A 13,501-nucleotide genomic window follows, 5' to 3' on the forward strand; every position below is an offset into this window, starting at 1 on the left:
TACATTTTAAAGAGAAACATCTGGTTGCATTTCACTGCTTCCCTGTCCCCAGAGCTCTCCACGCTTGTCTCTTTGTCTCTGTGTTTAGGCAATGTTCATTCATTCATGTCTGCATCGCTGCAATCTCACTCTGCAGCTGGTTGCCATCTACACTACTACTGTACTTCCATTTGGAATGTGGTAATTTGGAAAATGTTCTGCTCAATATGGTATTCATTTCTTCATTTTTTCATTTTCATTTTTTCCTCATTGTTTTGTTGGATGAGGGTTTTAAAACTTTCGATGTAACCCCTTATATAACTGGATTACTACATGGGATGAGTATTTTTTGTGTGTGTGTTTTGACTGAGATTTATAACAGCAGCCTTAGGCTCAAGGTTACAGTAGTACCTCGTCTCTCTCTAGTAGTCACTGTAGTTCAACCACAGGGCATTCTGGATGGCAAATCCGTTTTTGAGAGGATTCCGTCTTTTTGAGAGGTTTATAAACACATTATAACACACGTATATTCCCATTGGCCACTCTGGCACTATGTAAGCCTAGAGGAGCTGTTTTTGATAGAGTGCAGCTGGAAACCTTTCACAAGACTGGTATACAGTATCAAGCAGGATTAGCCATCAACTGTCTAATTAGTGGTTACTGACTAAGCTCTCATAAAACATATTGGCTTTAATATTTGATTCGATTTCTAGATTGTAAACCCACAGTTAAGCCTCCCTAATGCTATAATCCATTGTGTAGGCCTAATAGCGATATTAGATATCAATTTTATTTATAGTGTGATTAGACAGCCACATACAGTGGGGGAAAAAAGTATTTAGTCAGCCACCAATTGTGCAAGTTCTCCCACTTAAAAAGATGAGAGAGGCCTGTAATTTTCATCATAGGTACACGTCAACTATGACAGACAAAATGAGGAAAAAAAATCCAGAAAATCACATTGTAGGATTTTTAATGAATTTATTTGCAAATTATGGTGGAAAATAAGTATTTGGTCACCTACAAACAAGCAAGATTTCTGGCTCTCACAGACCTGTAACTTCTTCTTTAAGAGGCTCCTCTGTCCTCCACTCGTTACCTGTATTAATGGCACCTGTTTGAACTTGTTATCAGTATAAAAAACACCTGTCCACAACCTCAAACAGTCACACTCCAAACTCCACTATGGCCAAGACCAAAGAGCTGTCAAAGGACACCAGAAACAAAATTGTAGACCTGCACCAGGCTGGGAAGACTGAATCTGCAATAGGTAAGCAGCTTGGTTTGAAGAAATCAACTGTGGGAGCAATTATTAGGAAATGGAAGACATACAAGACCACTGATAATCTCCCTCGATCTGGGGCTCCAAGCAAGATCTCACCCCGTGGGGTCAAAATGATCACAAGAACGGTGAGCAAAAATCCCAGAACCACACGGGGGGACCTAGTGAATGACCTGCAGAGAGCTGGGACCAAAGTAACAAAGCCTACCATCAGTAACACACTACGCCGCCAGGAACTCAAATCCTGCAGTGCCAGACGTGTCCCCCTGCTTAAGCCAGTACATGTCCAGGCCCGTCTGAAGTTTGCTAGAGTGCATTTGGATGATCCAGAAGAGGATTGGGAGAATGTCATATGGTCAGATGAAACCAAAATAGAACTTTTTGGTAAAAACTCAACTCGTCGTGTTTGGAGGACAAAGAATGCTGAGTTGCATCCAAATAACACCATACCTACTGTGAAGCATGGGGGTCGAAACATCATGCTTTGGGGCTGTTTTTCTGCAAAGGGACCAGGACGACTGATCCATGTAAAGGAAAGAATGAATGGGGCCATGTATCGTGAGATTTTGAGTGAAAACCTCCTTCCATCAGCAAGGGCATTGAAGATGAAACGTGGCTGGGTCTTTCAGCATGACAATGATCCCAAACACACCGCCCGGGCAACGAAGGAGTGGCTTCGTAAGAAGCATTTCAAGGTCCTGGAGTGGCCTAGCCAGTCTCCAGATCTCAACCCCATAGAAAATCTTTGGAGGGAGTTGAAAGTCTGTGTTGCCCAGCGACAGCCCCAAAACATCACTGCTCTAGAGGAGATCTGCATGGAGGAATGGGCCAAAATACCAGCAACAGTGTGTGAAAACCTTGTGAACTCTTACAGAAAACGTTTGACCTGTATCATTGCCAACAAAGGGTATATAACAAAGTATTGAGAAACTTTTGTTATTGACCAAATACTTATTTTCCACCATAATTTGCAAATCAATTCATTAAAAATCCTACAATGTGATTTTCTGGAAAAAAAAATCTCATTTTGTCTGTCATAGTTGACGTGTACCTATGATGAAAATTACAGGCCTCTCTCATCTTTTTAAGTGGGATAACTTGCACAATTGGTGGCTGACTAAATACTTTTTTTCCCCACTGTAGTTGCATAATATTTGTCTGCACTAGGTTTATGGAATGACTACTGAACTGCAGGACCTGATCTCAGAGCAGCATCATCAGACTGGTTTGAGTGTGCGTGCGTGTGTGGGTGTCTGTATGGAATGGGAGTGCAGCGTGTGTGTGCCCCTCTCCCTGTCTTATCAGAGCAGAATGCTTGGTGTGAGGGTGATATAGTAGTGAGACAGGTTTATCTTCCAGCCAGGCAGGATAGGAGGGATTGTCATGCAGAGCAGAGAGAGTGTCACACAAAGCCGACAGCACTAGACAGCGCAGGGCGTGGATCTCTTCACAACACCCCCAGCGCTGATTTATCACTGTAGTGACAGGAAACGAGAAGCTGTCTGTATGTCTATGGGGTTATGTAATGCAATAGGAAGTGTGTTATTGAGTGGTGATGATGTGGAGATGTGTGCAGTGGATCAGAGCAACACTTCCTTCGATGGGGAATTCTGACCCGAGTTAAGCGCGTAAATGGAACGCAATTCCCTTTTTATGCACTTTTCTCTATGTGTATTCTGACAAATGTTAAACCAGACATGGAAGCAAACTGAAAATCATATCAACAGGACATGTATTGCTGCCCCTTTTCCACAGTGAAGTAGGCTATAAATACATGTGCCGTTATTCAAAATATTTCTTGTGTACCCTCATAATTTGCGTGGATGAAATTTGGAGACCCAAGCTTTAGGCTTCTGTAGGGCCGAACCTGCCGAGTTGATGTATACGCTTTAGAATGTTTTAATTATATGCCCGGGATTTTCTCATTTTTATTTTACAATAAATATTTGCCACTATCGGGAGCCACCGTCAGTAATACCCACATACATTTATAGCTGTCACTTTATAGTTAGTTTCCTTACATTTTGCATCATTCCATTAGCCAGCAGCATACTACCCTGTATCCCACTGCTGGCTTGCCTCTGAAGCTAAGCAGGGTTGGTCCCTGGATGGGAGACCAGATGCTGCTGGAAGTGGTGATGGAGGTCTAGTAGGAGGCACTCTTTCCTCTGGTCTAATAAAAATATCCCAATGCCTCAGGGCAGTGATTGGGGACATTGCCCTGTGTAGGGTGCAGTCTTTTGGATGGGACGTTAAACAGGTGACCTGACTCTCTGTGGTCACTAAAGATCCCATGGCACTTGTCTTAAGAGTATGGGTGTTAACCCCGGTGTCCCGGCTAAATTCATACCATCATGGCCAGATAATCATCCCCAACTTCCAGTTGGCTCATTCATCCCCCCTCCATAACTATTCCCCAGGTTGTTGCTGTAAATGAGAACGTCTCAGTCAACTTACCTGGTAAAATAAAAAATATATAAAAACATTGTTAGTTTACCTTTCTTTCCTCTGTCACGTTTGTGTGGTTGTTCCTGAGGATCGCTAGCAATAGTGGATCATACACTGCTCAAAAAAATAAAGGGAACACTTAAACAACACAATGTAACTCCAAGTCAATCACACTTCTGTGAAATCAAACTGTCCACTTGGGAAGCAACATTGATTGACAATACATTTCACATGCTGTTGTGCAAATGGAATAGACAACAGGTGGAAATTATAGGCAATTAGCAAGACACCCCCAATAAAGGACTGGTTTTGCAGGTGGTGACCACAGACCACTTCTCAGTTCCTATGCTTCCTGACTGATGTTTTGGTCACTTTTGAATGCTGGCGGTGCTTTCACTCTAGTGGTAGCATGAGACGGAGTCTACAACCCACACAAGTGGCTCAGGTAGTGCAGCTCATCCAGGATGGCACATCAATGCGAGCTGTGGCAAGAAGGTTTGCTGTGTCTGTCAGCGTAGTGTCCAGAGCATGGAGGCGCTACCAGGAGACAGGCCAGTACATCAGGAGACGTGGAGGAGGCTGTAGGAGGTCAACAACCCAGCAGCAGGACTGCTACCTCCGCCTTTGTGCAAGGAGGAGCAGGAGGAGCACTGCCAGAGCCCTGCAAAATGACCTCCAGCAGGCCACAAATGTGCATGTGTCTGCTCAAACGGTCAGAAACAGACTCTATGAGGGTGGTATGATTATTTCATTCATTCAGATCTAGGATGTGTTATTTTAGTGTTCCCTTTATTTTGAGCAGTGTATTAGGCTAGCGTATTTCAAGTTGTGCAATAATTTGGGACATGTAGCCTATTTGAATCATTATGGAACACAGACCATACGTAGCAGTTTAAACCTAGAGCCTGCCGCACGGTTCACAACGACTGGACCGTACGTTGTCATCACAGTTCCATGATTAGTGAGGTTGATTAGGGGAGATTTATAGGACTACTGTTCAACCCCTATTGTACACTTTTCTCACCTTCCAATATTTCATGGATTGTACAATTGAATATGGCAACTTTCAGGATGAATCAAACCACTGTATTTTTGATTCACTAATATGTTTAGTGCGTAAAGGCTCTCCAAACCTGTTTTTTTTTATTATTCATAAATACTTTCTTAACCCTAAATAATCTACAAGATCAGAGTATTTTTTGATCTACCAATTGGGGCTGAAAATGAGACGAATATGCCTGTATTTAGACCTACATGGCTTTCTTTAAATGATCCCTAATATTCTGAACCATTTTCTCCATATATTGTAGTGAGTGTCAAGATTTTTTTTTTACTAAAGGTACACCAAATTATCTTTAGATAGGATGGCTTTAGATAAATGTAAAGGGATGGCTTTAGATAAATGTACTTTTGAATGAAAACTCCAGGACAAAATATGTTGGCCAGCAAATGGGAGGGTTTTCAGCGGTTGAATTCAATTTGTTCAGCACGCGCAAGGGAACGACGCCTGCAAAGCTCATTACGCACCTGCATAAGTTAAGTCTGAATACCAACTACTGAAAAGTGCATAGGAAAGGTGTGCGTAGGAAAGGCGTGCGTAGGAAAGGCGTACATTTCCTAAGTCTGAATCAGGCCCATTATGCATATTGCTGTATTTGTACATGCAGTACATAGGCACTTCAGTCAGGTTGTGTGAAATAACCACCACAGAGAGATGCCTCAGGTGTTCCTGCATCTCTGGGAGGTAGATTAGGGTTGTGGCCGGAGCTGGAGCTAAGGTTAGTGTTGTGGCTGGAGCTGGAGCTAGGGTTAGGGTTGTGGCTGGAGCTGGAGCTGGAGCTGGAGCTAGGGTTAGGGTTGTGGCTGGAGCTGGAGCTGGAGCTAAGGTTAGGGTTGTGGCTGGAGCTGGAGCTAGGGTTAGGGTTGGAGCTGGAGTTAGGGTTGTGGCTGGAGCTGGAGCTGGAGCTAAGGTTAGGGTTGTGGCTGGAGCTGGAGCTAGGGTTAGGGTTGTGGCTGGAGCTGGAGCTGGAGCTAGGGTTAGGATTGTGGTTGGAGCTGGAGCTGGGGTTAGGGTTGTGGCTGGAGCTGGAGCTGGAGCTAAGGTTAGGGTTGTGGCTGGAGCTGGAGCTAGGGTTAGGGTTGTGGCTGGAGCTGGAGCTGGAGCTGGAGCTGGAGCTAGGGTTAGGGTTGTGGCTGGAGATGGAGCTAGGGTTAGGGTTGGGGCTGGAGCTGGAGCTAGGGTTAGGGTTGGGGCTGGGGCTGGAGCTGGAGCTATGGTTAGGGTTGGGGCTGGAGCTAGGGTTAGGGTTGTGGCTGGAGCTGGAGCTAGGATTAGGGTTGTGGCTGGAGCTATGGTTAGGGTTGTGGCTGGAGCTGGAGCTAGGATTAGGGTTGTGGCTGGAGCTATGGTTAGGGTTGTGGCTGGAGCTAGAGCTAGGGTTAGGGTTGGGGCTGGAGCTGGAGCTAGGGTTAGGGTTGGAGCTGGAGCTAGGGTTAGGGTTGTGGCTGGAGCTGGAGCTGGAGCTGGAGCTGGAGCTAGGGTTAGGGTTGGGCTGGAGCTGGAGCTAGGGTTAGGGTTAGGATTGGAGCTGGAGCTAGGGTTAGGGTTGTGGCTGGAGCTGGAGCTGGAGCTGGAGCTAGGGTTAGGGTTGGGGCTGGAGCTAGGGTTAGGGTTGTGGCTGGAGCTAGAGCTAGGGTTAGGGTTAGGGTTAGGGTTGGGGCTGGAGCTGGAGCTAGGGTTAGGGTTGGAGCTGGAGCTAGGGTTAGGGTTGTGGCTGGAGCTGGAGCTGGAGCTGGAGCTAGGGTTAGGGTTGGGGCTGGAGCTAGGGTTAGGGTTGGGGCTGGAGCTAGGGTTAGGGTTGTGGCTGGATCTGGAGCTAGGATTAGGGTTGTGGCTGGAGCTGGAGCTAGGGTTAGGGTTGGGGCTGGAGCTGGAGCTAGGGTTAGGGTTGGGGCTGGGGCTGGAGCTGGAGCTATGGTTAGGGTTGGGGCTGGAGCTGGAGCTGGAGCTAGGGTTAGGGTTGTGGCTGGAGCTGGAGCTGGAGCTGGAGCTGGAGCTAGGGTTAGGATTGTGGTTGGAGCTGGAGCTAGGGTTAGGGTTGTGGCTGGAGCTGGAGCTAGGATTAGGGTTGTGGCTGGAGCTATGGTTAGGGTTGTGGCTGGAGCTAGAGCTAGGGTTAGGGTTGGGGCTGGAGCTGGAGCTAGGGTTAGGGTTGGAGCTGGAGCTGGAGCTGGAGCTAGGGTTAGGGTTGGGGCTGGAGCTGGAGCTAGGGTTAGGGTTGGAGCTGGAGCTGGAGCTAGGGTTAGGGTTGGGGCTGGAGCTGGAGCTAGGGTTAGGGTTGTGGCTGGAGCTGGAGCTGGAGCTGGAGCTAGGGTTAGGGTTGGGGCTGGAGCTAGGGTTAGGGTTGTGGCTGGAGCTGGAGCTAGGGTTAGGGTTGGGGATGGAGCTGGAGCTAGGGTTAGGGTTGGAGCTGGAGCTAGGGTTAGGGTTGTGGCTGGAGCTGGAGCTGGAGCTGGAGCCGGAGCTAGGGTTAGGGTTAGGGTTTGGGCTGGAGCTAGGGTTAGGGTTAGGGTTGGGGCTGGAGCTGGAGCTGGAGCTAGGGTTAGGGTTGTGGCTGGAGCTAGAGCTAGGGTTAGGGTTGGGGCTGGAGCTAGGGTTAGGGTTGTGGCTGGATCTGGAGCTAGGATTAGGGTTGTGGCTGGAGCTATGGTTAGGGTTGTGGCTGGAGCTGGAGCTAGGGTTAGGGTTGGGGCTGGAGCTGGAGCTGGAGCTAGGGTTAGGGTTGGGGCTGTAGCTAGGGTTAGGGTTGTGGCTGGATCTGGAGCTAGGATTAGGGTTGTGGCTGGAGCTATGGTTAGGGTTGTGGCTGGAGCTGGAGCTGGAGCTAGGGTTAGGGTTGGGGCTGGAGCTAGGGTTAGGGTTGGGGTTGGAGCTGGAGCTGGAGCTAGGGTTAGGGTTGGGGCTGGAGCTGGAGCTAGGGTTAGGGTTAGGGTTGGGGCTGGAGCTGGAGCTAGGGTTAGGGTTGGGGCTGGAGCTGGAGCTAGGGTTAGGGTTGGGGCTGGAGCTGGAGCTAGGATTAGGGTTTTGGCTGGAGCTAGGGTTAGGGTTGGGGTTGGAGCTGGAGCTGGAGCTAGAGTTAGGGTTGGGGCTGGAGCTGGAGCTAGGGTTAGGGTTGGGGCTGGAGCTGGAGCTGGAGCTAGGGTTAGGGTTGGGGCTGGAGCTGGAGCTAGGGTTAGGGTTGGGGCTTGAGCTGGAGCTAGGGTTAGGGTTAGGGTTGGGGCTGGAGCTGGAGCTAGGGTTAGGGTTAGGGTTAGGGTTAGGGTTGGGGCTGGAGCTGGAGCTGGAGCTGGAGATAGGGTTAGGGTTGTTGCTGGAGCTGGAGCTAGGGTTAGGGTTGTGGCTGTAGCTGGAGCTAGGGTTAGGGTTGGGGCTGGAGCTGGAGCTGGAGCTAGGGTTAGGGTTGTGGCTGGAGCTAGAGCTAGGGTTAGGGTTGGGGCTGGAGCTAGGGTTAGGGTTGTGGCTGGATCTGGAGCTAGGATTAGGGTTGTGGCTGGAGCTATGGTTAGGGTTGTGGCTGGAGCTGGAGCTAGGGTTAGGGTTGGGGCTGGAGCTGGAGCTGGAGCTAGGGTTAGGGTTGGGGCTGTAGCTAGGGTTAGGGTTGTGGCTGGATCTGGAGCTAGGATTAGGGTTGTGGCTGGAGCTATGGTTAGGGTTGTGGCTGGAGCTGGAGCTGGAGCTAGGGTTAGGGTTGGGGCTGGAGCTAGGGTTAGGGTTGGGGTTGGAGCTGGAGCTAGGGTTAGGGTTGGGGCTGGAGCTGGAGCTACGGTTAGGGTTGGGGCTGGAGCTGGAGCTAGGGTTAGGGTTGGGGCTGGAGCTGGAGCTAGGGTTAGGGTTGGGGCTGGAGCTGGAGCTAGGATTAGGGTTGTGGCTGGGGTTAGGGTTGGGGTTGGAGCTGGAGCTGGAGCTAGGGTTAGGGTTGGGGCTGGAGCTGGAGCTAGGGTTAGGGTTGGGGCTGGAGCTGGAGCTAGGGTTAGGGTTGGGGCTGGAGCTGGAGCTAGGGTTAGGGTTGGAGCTGGAGCTAGGGTTAGGGTTAGGGTTGGGGCTGGAGCTGGAGCTAGGGTTAGGGTTAGGGTTAGGGTTAGGGTTAGGGTTGGAGCTGGAGCTGGAGCTGGAGCTGGAGATAGGGTTAGGGTTGTTGCTGGAGCTGGAGTTAGGGTTAGGGTTGTGGCTGTAGCTGGAGCTATGATTAGGGTTGTGGCTGGAGCTATGGTTAGGGTTGTGGCTGGAGCTGGAGCTGGAGCTATGGTTAGGGTTGGGGTTAGGGTTGTGGCTTGAGCTAGGGTTAGGGTAGTCTGTCCGTCTGTCTGTGTGTCTCCCTGAGGGCTGTGGAGATCTGGTATAAGTGACTTTCTTCACTGACCTTGGAACTCCTTCACCAAAGTTTAGTTTCCTCCCATTGATTCTCTCTGAAGACCTTCAGTGGGTTAGCACACAGTGCACAGCTCTTTCAGATAACCTATTCATCAGGGTTGGGGTCAATTTCGAATTTCTGAATAAAATGTAATTCAAACCATGAATTTGAATTGAATTTGAATTGGTCACATCCCACAGGAAGCAGCATTTTAATTTAATTTGAATTGGAGGAAATAGAATGTAATGTGAAATGTGAAAATCTCATTCATTTGACAAATCTTTTATCTAAAGCAGGGGTGTCAAACTCATTTTAGCTCAGGGGCCACATGGAGGAAAATCTATTCCCAAGTGGGCCGGACCGGAAAAATCATGGTATATATAACTTAAAAACAACAACTTCAGATTGTTTTCTTTGTTTTAATACGATCAACATACAACATAAAGCTGGAGCCTGAGGACAGTGTGTCCAAAATAGTACAAGCACAACATCACTATTAATCATAAAACACCTCAAGTTATTTGAAAGTTCTGAGGACAAAGAACACACAAACACACAATGCCTCAGTGATTCACAGAAGTATATCACAGATCACTGAACTATATCAGGGTGTCATTTCTCAGGCAGAAATGTAGATAAAAATAATGAAATCCTGTTCCCCAAACAAGTGCAAGAACCACAGAGTCAAGAATAGGTTAAATATATACAAATAAAATAAAATCAATTAAAAACAATAGCACATCAACATAAAAACATATAAACATAAATCTGAAAGCGTTGCTCAAACTCCCGTAACAGTCCCGTTATTTTATCTTTGAACTGCTTCATGTCTGCCACATGTTGGGTCGCGCACACATTTTTCAGACAGGGGAAGTGAGCTGCATCACCACCGGCAAGTTGCGTCTCCCACAATGACAGCTTCAACTTGAAAGAACGTATGCTGTCATAATACTGCGTGACAACTTTGTTGCGCCCTTGCAGCTGTTTGTTCAAGTTATTCAGGTGCTCTGTAACATCCACCATAAATGCAAGGTCCTGCATCCATTCTGCGGAATGAAATTCTAACACTGGTTTGCCCTTTTCTTCCATGAACTGTTCAATTTCTTCTCGTAAATCAAAGAAACGCCTCAGCACAGCACCTCGGCTTAACCATCTTACCTCAGTGTGGTATGGCAGGCCATAGATGTGGTCTTTCTCTCTGAGAAGGCTGTCAAACTGACGGTGATTCAGGCTTCTGGATCGGATGAAATTAACAAAGCCTCCTGGTGCAAAATACAGTGAAAAGTCAAAAAATCACGTCCTCCATTTGCAGATTGCACTTTCTCTCTGAACTTTGTCACAACGCCTGCTTTTTTCCCAATCATTAAGGGCGCACCATCTGTAGCCAGGCTGACAGCGCGGGACCAGTCCACTCCGACCCTGTCCAGCGCGCCGACGAGAGCGGTAAAAATATCAGCTGCTGTCGTTGTATCTGTCATCGGCACCAACTCCACGAACTCCTCGGTGACGGTCAATGTGTCATCAACTCCGCGGATGAAAATGGCCAGTTGTGCAACATCTGTAATGTCCGTGCTTTCATCAATTGCAACCGAAAACGCAATAAATGACTTTACTTTTTGCTTCAACTGGCTGTCCAAATCCACTGAAAGATCGGAAATCCTGTCTGCAACTGTGTTTCTTGTCAGGCTGATATTTGCAAAAGCCTGCCGCTTTTCAGGGCACACAATCTCCGCTGCCTTCATCATGCATGTTTTTACAAATTCACCCTCACTAAATGGTTTTGAAACCACTGCGATTTCATTAGCAATGAGGTAGCTAGCTTTCACTGCAGCGTCACTGATGTCTCGGCTGTGAGTAAACACAGACTGCTGTTTCTTCAGACCCGCCAACAGTTCATTCACCTTCTCTCATCTCCGCTGTCCTTGAAAGTTGTCATATTTGTCGGCATGAAGACTCACATAGTGGCGACGAAGGTTATATTCTTTCAGCACTGCAACATGCTCTGAACACACCAAACATACAGCTTTCCCATTCAATTCCGTGAATAAATAGGATGACCATTTTTCTTGGAACACTCTGCACTCTGCGTCCACTTTTCTCTTTTTTGACAGAGACATATTGGGGCAATGAGGGTGCCAAAGCACATAATGTTAAAAGTAGAAGCCGTAATAAATATTGCGGGCAAAACAAAGTAGCTCATTGGCTGCACGTGCTTGACCTACTTGCTCTGCCCCGGTATAAAAAATTGCTTAACACAATTGCTATTGCGCCATCCAGTGGACGCAATTGGAACAGCAGTTTATTTTATTGAAAAATTGCAGTGCATTTTTATACTTTACAAAAAAAAAAAAAAAAAAAAATTTATCATCTCGCGGGCCGGATTAAAAACCCGTTTGCGGGCCTAATCCGGCCCACGTGCCGGACGTTTGACACCCCTGATCTAAAGGATATGCCACTTATCAATGCAACGAACACTGTTTTTTGGTGGGGGTTTTTACCATGCTGCTCCAACAAAAACAATAACAACAGCGGTGGTGTGGCCAATTCCCCCCTACTGCGAATTCCATATTTAATTCAAATTCAATTCAAATTCTGCTTCCTGTGGGGTGTGGCCAATTCAAATTCAGTTCAAATTAAACAATTTAATTGGAATTAAAGAGCAATTAGCAATGCAATTCAGAATTGACCCCAACCCTGCTATTCATACCCCATTATGACCCATCATACATATGGTCTTTTATACAGCAGTCTCTTCTATGCAGCAATAAGAATGTGTTGGATGTATGCTGTCATACTGTACTGAAGATTATGTTGAACACTGTTCTTGAAAGCATTCAATTAGTTATTTCATAATCCGTATCTCATCCTTAGAGAAGGGAACGATGAGTCAACATGTTTGTTCAATGTCCAATATACCCATCATACACCACTCTCCCACTCACAATCTCTGTATGCTGGTCTTCACCATCCTTCGTAGACCATCCTCATTTTCTGTCAACTGAATCAGAGAACCCACAGCCAAGGTCTTTGGAGTTCAGTCATTATTGTGTTTGTCTCAGGGAATGGCTGCTGCCTGTTTGTACTATTTTTCTAATAGGAAGCCTTCCTATGAGGTCTATGCTGCCATCTGGTGGGCATATGTGGATTGTATTTTACTTTGTCCATAACGCCATTCATTTACGTAATTACTTCTCTTGTCCTTTTCATAAGCTCTGTTTTCAAATGACCTTTTGACATGCGCTTCTCACACCTGATGAATGATAAAGACATATGTTGACCCACAACATAATCTGATATTCTATCTGTCTGTATCGGTCTTTAACCCTCCAACATGTCATACTTAGCTATGAGTAATGGACCTCTCTCCTCCAGTGACAGTACAGTAATTGGGTGCCATAAATCAGAAATATTTACACAGTGTTATGTATGAGATATCCTTTATCGGCACACACAGCTAATGAAGTTACTTTGGGATATGATGACATGTACATTGTAGCAGTAAACAACAGACTATTAGCTTTACTATTAACCTAATAACGATCTTTTAACCTTAGATAGATAGATAGAAGATTGTATTAGTCACATGCACAGGGTCGCAGATGCATTTGGTACAGTGAAATTCTTACGCTCCGAGCTCCAACATTGCATGTCAAAGAGAAGTGAATGAGGGTGGTGGGGCAGGGTAAATGTCCGTTGAGTGATGGAAGCTGGGAGAACAGGCCGTGGCTCGGGTGGCTGAGGTCCTTGATGATCTTCTTGGCCTTCCTACGACACCTTGTGTTGTACATGTCCTAGAGGGTAGGCAGTGTGCACCCAATGGTGCGATCGGCTGAGCATACCACCCTCTGTAGAGCTTTGCAGTCAGCGGCAGTGGAGTTACCGTACCAGGCTGTGATGCAGCCTGACAGTATGCTCTCGATGGTGCTCCTATAGAACACTGTAAGGGCCCTCGGGGACAGGGTGAATTTCTTCAGCCTTCTGAGGTTGAAGAGTCGCTGTTGTGCCTTCTTCACCACAGTGTCCGTATGGTTTGACCATTTTAAATGATCACATGCGCATACAGCAGGTGTAGACCTTACCGTGAAATTCTTTCTTACAAGCCCACTTACAAAACCAACAATGCAGTTCAAGAAATAGAGTTAAGAAAATATTTACTAAATAAACTAAAGTAAAAAATAAAATAAAAAGTAACACTAAAATAACAATATGAGGCTATATACAGGGGGTACTGGTACCGAGTCAATGTGCGGTGGTACAGGTTAGTCAAAGTAATTTGTACATGTAGGTAGGGGTAAAGTGACTATGCATAGATAATAAACAGCGAGTAGCAGCAGTATAAAAAGGCCTACAACTGTCGTGTTGTCAGCAAACTTGATAGGAT

At 46.9% G+C, this 13,501-nt stretch overlaps 1 protein-coding gene across 1 annotated transcript in view; it reads left to right on the forward strand.

Moving 5' to 3' along the window:
- Positions 1 to 13,501, forward strand: part of LOC311147249 (A-type potassium channel modulatory protein DPP6-like) — a gene marked incomplete at both ends in the record, with an annotated part of 153,401 nt that overhangs the window by 126,677 nt on the left and 13,223 nt on the right. The gene's annotated exons all lie outside the window — the stretch shown is intronic.

Source organism: Coregonus lavaretus (genome assembly GCF_964263955.1).
Source record: "Coregonus lavaretus genome assembly, chromosome: 19".
NCBI lineage: Eukaryota > Metazoa > Chordata > Actinopteri > Salmoniformes > Salmonidae > Coregonus > Coregonus lavaretus.